Raw genomic sequence first — 6000 nt, 5'->3', positions numbered from 1 at the left:
CCGACGCCGTCGATGTATATAGAGGTAATCACGTTCAAATGTAGGCGTGCCTTTTTAGTAGATGTAGTTGTGAAACTGCGAGGAAAATATTTGCACTCTTGCCCCGGACGTTAGTTTTATCATTATTTACCCGTTTTACCCAATTCGATTGGGTAATATTTGCATATGCAATCTGAATAGCCTTTCAATCGGCGTGCACTTTTGTGTGAGGAAAAATTTGCGCTAGTGTTCGTGTGTTGAAATGTCACTTATCTCTATATGTGCGTGGAACGATGACGATCAATGAAATTTTTTATGGCACATTTGAAATAAGCCATTTTACGAGACGTTTCAGAACAGCTGATCGCAGAAGCGGCGTCAACTGACAGAATTCCACGCACGTTTGTTTTGCTGAAATATCGTGTAATTTTTGAAAAGGTACTTGTTCGATAAATTGGAGATATGAGAAATTTGAGCCAAAATAGGCTCAAAGGCTGTCGTAAAAGCAATACAAAACTCAATAATTAATCAGGTATTTTTTTCGTTGCGATTCACTCGTTAACTTGCGAAAAAAAATTAAATAAAAATTTCTAATAAGCCATTTTACGAGACGTTTCAGAACAGCTGATCGCAGCAGCGGCGTCAACTGACAGAATTCCACGCACGTTTGTTTTGCTGGAATATCGTGTAATTTTTGAAAAGGTACTTGTTCAATAAATTGGAGATATGAGAAATTTGAGCCAAAATAGGCTCAAAAGCTGTCGTAAAAGCAATACAAAACTCAATAATTAATCAGGTATTTTTTTCGTTGCGATTCACTCGTTAACTTGCGAAAAAAAAATAAATAAAAATTTCTAATTACGGTTTTAGCCAGTTTCAAAAACTACACTTGACTTGCGCGCAGTCATTAACCATCATCAACCGGATGATGATTGAAAACGTAAACATCAGAGCGCGTAATCCTGTCGTTTGACTAGCCTCATAAAATAGACTATTGACATGTCTGGACGAACATTTGAAAAGGGCCTATCTGGTTTGCGTAAACAAACATGTTTTTGTCTCTGTAGGGCCCATCTGCATCCACCCACGCACATCAACACCCTTATCAGAAACAGTGTTCTTCAAGCTATCTGTTAAGGGTGTTGATGTGCGGGGGTGGATGCAGATGAGCGCTGCAGAGACAGAAACATCTTTGTTTACAAAAAAAGCAGATAGGCCCTTTTCAAATGTTCGTCCAGATGTCAGTGGTACTGCACAGTGGTACTTTGTGGAATTATATTTGGATAAAAAAAACGTGTTACCGCCAGAAATAAATTTAAACATTATAATATCTGGAGCTCGATTTGAATAGGTCGTATGTGCTTTTGTCGATATAAAATTCGATCAGTTTATTTTAGTCATTGTAGCAATATGACAGATATTTTGCAAACTTTTAATGATGGAACAGAAAGCCTGTTTTGTGAGGATTCTGCTGTATGTATCAACTTTGCTCAATTTCAACGGTTTTCGCTATAATGAGCGAATCCAACTGATCGAATTTTTAATCGACAAAAGCACATACGACCTATTCAAATCGAGCTCCAGATATGTTTATTTGAAACCTATTTGTTTACTAAATACGTATATGTATATATATTTAAAATTAAAACGAGATGGTATAAAAGGTTCGTTTTATTATTTTTTGATCTTTTGATAAATGAACCAGTAGCGTTCATAAGATGAATGAACCAGTAGCGTTCATAGGATAAATGAACCAGTACCGTTCATAGGATAAATGAACCAGTAGCGTTCATAGGATAAATTAACCAGTAGCGTGCATAGGATGAATGAACCAGTAGCGTTCATAGGATTACTGAACTAGGTACGTTCATGGGAATATTGAACCAGTAGCGTTCAAGGGATAAATGAACTAGTAGCGTTCATAGGATAAATGAGCCAGTAGCGTTCATAGGATAAATGAACCAGTAGCGTTCATAGGATGAATGAACCAGTAGCGTTTATAGGATGAATGAACCAGTAGCGTTCATTGGACAATTGAACCAGTAGCGTTCATAGGAGAAATGAATCATCAGCGTTCATAACATGAATGTACCAGGAGTGTTGAAAACATAAACGAACCATTATTGTTCACAGGATAACTGTGAGCCTACATACATATAAAAAAAAGTAATTGATTAGGTTCTATTGATACAATTTGAAGTAAATATTTAAAATTTTAGAGTATAAAAAAAACTGATGCCGTCATCCGATGCTACCAGCTAACATTAAAAAAAAAATGCATAAGACAAAACAATTAGTTGTGGTTTGAACTAAAATATTATTACAGATGGATGAAATGCGCCAAATTACACCATTCCGCTGTGAAACCATCGAAAAAGGCAAGATTTCACGAGAATGGGAATCTTTTAAGTGGTCGTTGGAATGCCATTTTGATGCATATGGTATTATTGATCAAAAGATGAAGCGTGCTAAGCTGCTTCATTTGGGCGGAGTTGAACTCCAACGAATTTTCCGCAGTTTACCCGACCATTGGTGACTTTGGAATCAAAAGTTTACGATTTGGCTATTGAACTTCTTGATTCGTATTTCCAAACCGGTCGTCAAGATGTTATCGAGAGACGTAAATTACGTAAGATTAAGCAAGAGCAGAATGAGAAGTTTTCTCACTATGTGATTCGCCTTCGCCAACAAGCACTGAACTGTGGTTTTGAAAAATATTCGGCCGAATTTGGGGAGATTTTGAAAGAAATCTATTTGATTGATGTAGTCGTGGAGAATTGCCGGTCTGATGAACTTCGGAAGGCAATATTAAAGCGAGATCGCACGCTGAGGGAGATAGAAGAAATTGCGGCAACAATTGAGGACACGGACCAACAACTGAAGGACTTAAAGGAAAATGGAAGTGCTGTACGTGAAACTCCAATTTACGGGATTGGCAGTTCACGCAAGAATACGAGAACATCCAAGTACTATTCGGAAGAAGGTAGGAATGAACCATTAAAAAGATATATATGATAATGTTATCAACTTTATGAATTTTTAGCTAATGAACAGTTATTTTACATTTCAGGCAACAGTCGGTTACAGAGATTCAGTAGCTCAGCAAACCCGCCGGCTCGCCCACCGATATTTCAAGAATCCTCACGGGGAGCACGGGGCCATGGAAATACGATCAGTATCTGCTACTCATGCGGTAATCAGGGACATCTTTCGAAATCTTCTGATTGTCCAGCTAAAGGACGCACCTGTAGACGCTGCAGGGGTCTGGATCACTTTGAAGCCATGTGTCGAAAACGTAAACAGATTGATAATGGAAGAGTGAAATCAAGAAAGGTGTTTAATGTTAAACAGATGCCGGATGCTAGAGATGATGACGAAGAGCAGGAAGGAAACCAGGACTGCGCCGCGAAAGTGTATTATGCTTTCTATGGCGGGAATGAAAGTAACATGCTGGATTGTACCATAGGAGGAATATCTTTGAAAATACTGATTGATTCGGGCGCCGACGCCAATTTGATTTGAATGGAGACCTGGGAAGAATTGAAGAAGAGGAAGATCTGCGTAGTGAAGTCAACAAAAGGATGCTCGAGAGTACTGAAAGGTTATGGCAGTGATAAACCGCTATCAGTTACTGGAACATTCGAAGCAGAGATTGTCATTGGTCGTAGGACCACAGTTGCAGAATTTTTCGTTGTTAACGGAGGCCAAAAGGATATTCTAGGAGACACAACGGCAAAGATGTTGGGAGTACTCAAGGTTGGAATTGATGTGAATCATGTCGAGGCGAAAATCGAACCGTTCAGTAAAATAAGCGACGTTAAAGCTCACATCAGAGTGCTACCAGATGTTCGGCCAGTCTTCCAACCGCTACGCAGAGTGCCGATTCCTATGGAAGAAGCTGCAAACAGAAAGCTAGATCAACTACTACAGCGCGATATTATCGAGGCAAAACAAGGACCTGCGACATGGGTGTCCCCGTTGGTGATCGTGGGCAAAGCTTCCGGCGAGCCACGAATTTGCCTGGACCTACGTCGCGTAAATGAAGCCGTTATTCGAGAGCATTTCCCTATGCCAGTTGTGGATGAATATTTGGCGCGGTTGGGGAAAGGCAGGATGTGGAGTAAACTTGACATTCGAGAAGCATTTCATCAGGTTGAATTGGATGAAGAATCGAGGGACATCACAACGTTCATCACAAATCGTGGTTTATTTAGATTTAAAAGGCTTCCTTTTGGATTGGTAACTGCGCCAGAAATATTTCAACGCATCATGGAAGAAATGTTGTCAGGATGTGAGGGCACTTATTGGTACCTTGACGATATAATCATTGAGGGAGAAACTAAGGAGATACATGACCAAAATTTGGAAAAGGTAGATTGAAAGCTCAATAATATACTATAGAATACATAAATGAAATAAACGAAAAAAAATCATTTTAGGTGCTGAGTAGGCTCAAGGAGAGAGGAGTAGAATTAAATTGGGAAAAATGTGAGTTTAGGGTCACTGAACTGGATTTTTTTTTTTTGACATCGTATTACTGAGGAAGGTATAAGTCCATCTACTGCAAAGGTGAATGCTGTACTATCATTCCGTTCGCCTTCTTCTGAGTCGGAAGTAAGAAGTTTTCTCGGTCTGGTGAATTACATGAATAAATTCATTCCGGATCTCGCCACTTTAGCTGAGCCTCTGCGAGAACTTACGAAGAAGGATGTTAAGCTTGTAACCGTTGGTTCCAAATTGGACTTGTAGCTCCGCCACAAGATTTATTGATATTTCCAATTTCCTTTCCCGAATTCCCGGTTATGACTAATACGCCCTTTGCGAAGTAAGATCCCACTCATACCAGTATGGAACGGGTGGCTTCACTCAGTTGGCTTGATGAGTGCAAGAGCTCTGTTCCACTTTTACCACAAACTTTGTGCTTTTACTGTACCCACTGTTTGACGGGCCGTCTGACAGTATAACATTGTAAAGAGACTGGGTAAAGTACTTCTTGGTCTTTAGTTTGACAGACAGATGGAGCCAGCAAAAATCGGGTATATGACCAAATTATGAACGCAAAAGATTAAACAATGGATGTATGTTGAATGTTGCATGTTTAATCTAGCTCTGTTCCACAGATGGCCGTTGATTATAAAAGCCAGAAATGCCAATGATCAATCTCTTTTTCCGATCAAGATCACCAGAACAGACAGTAGTGCGCGCGTGTAAATAGTGTACATATTGTAAAAGGTTAAAATTAATTTATAGTTTGTGATAAAATCGTTAATAACTAAGTGTTGTTTTGTTCTTATCCTAGGTCTTTAAAATTGTGCAAGTTATGCTTAAAATACACCACAAAAAATATTAAAAATTAGTATTAACGTCCACGAAGATAGTACGGTTAGTGTGTTTGGATTAGTGTTATGTAAAAAGGACCTAACTAATATGTGTTATTTCCAACAGTTCTGATGCTAAATAGTAGTGCGAAGATACAAAAAGTAGAAAGTTAAACAGAAAACCCATAAGAAAAAGGTAATTCCTATTGTGATTTATTGTATTGTATTGCTCATGGCAAATTGTAAGAGGCTTGTGCTAGTGACGTCACGGGGTATTCAAATTTGTGGTTAGGTCCAGCAATTGGGCCTTTTTCTTTCTATTTTGTGTACCACTGCCTAGGAGTAACCCCGGAAGCATCTGTAGTGGTCAAGTGCGCTCTCCAGTGATCGGAAATCGAATCTCCGTGGCGGCCTCGACAGACAAACGCCGTGAGCCCCCCCCCCCTCTACGAAGTGAGGTTTACCGCAGCAACGGCCATTGCGATCTGCCGGTCGAACGAAACCACGATCGGTCGCCATTGCGTCCTCCGAATGCCTCCAGCTGCAGCCCAAGAATTCGCCATCTTCATTTGGCCAACCATAGCCCCGACAACCGTCGCCAATGTGGCCGCCGGTTACCTACCTGCGAAACTACGATCAACCACAGTTCGGGGATCCGGATCCCGAAGTTCAATCAGCATGCAAGTACCCCTAGTTAAGTGTG

This window comes from Aedes albopictus, chromosome 1 (assembly GCF_035046485.1).
Source record: "Aedes albopictus strain Foshan chromosome 1, AalbF5, whole genome shotgun sequence".
Classification (NCBI taxonomy): Eukaryota; Metazoa; Arthropoda; class Insecta; order Diptera; family Culicidae; genus Aedes; species Aedes albopictus.
This window is presented reverse-complemented; position numbering follows the sequence as displayed.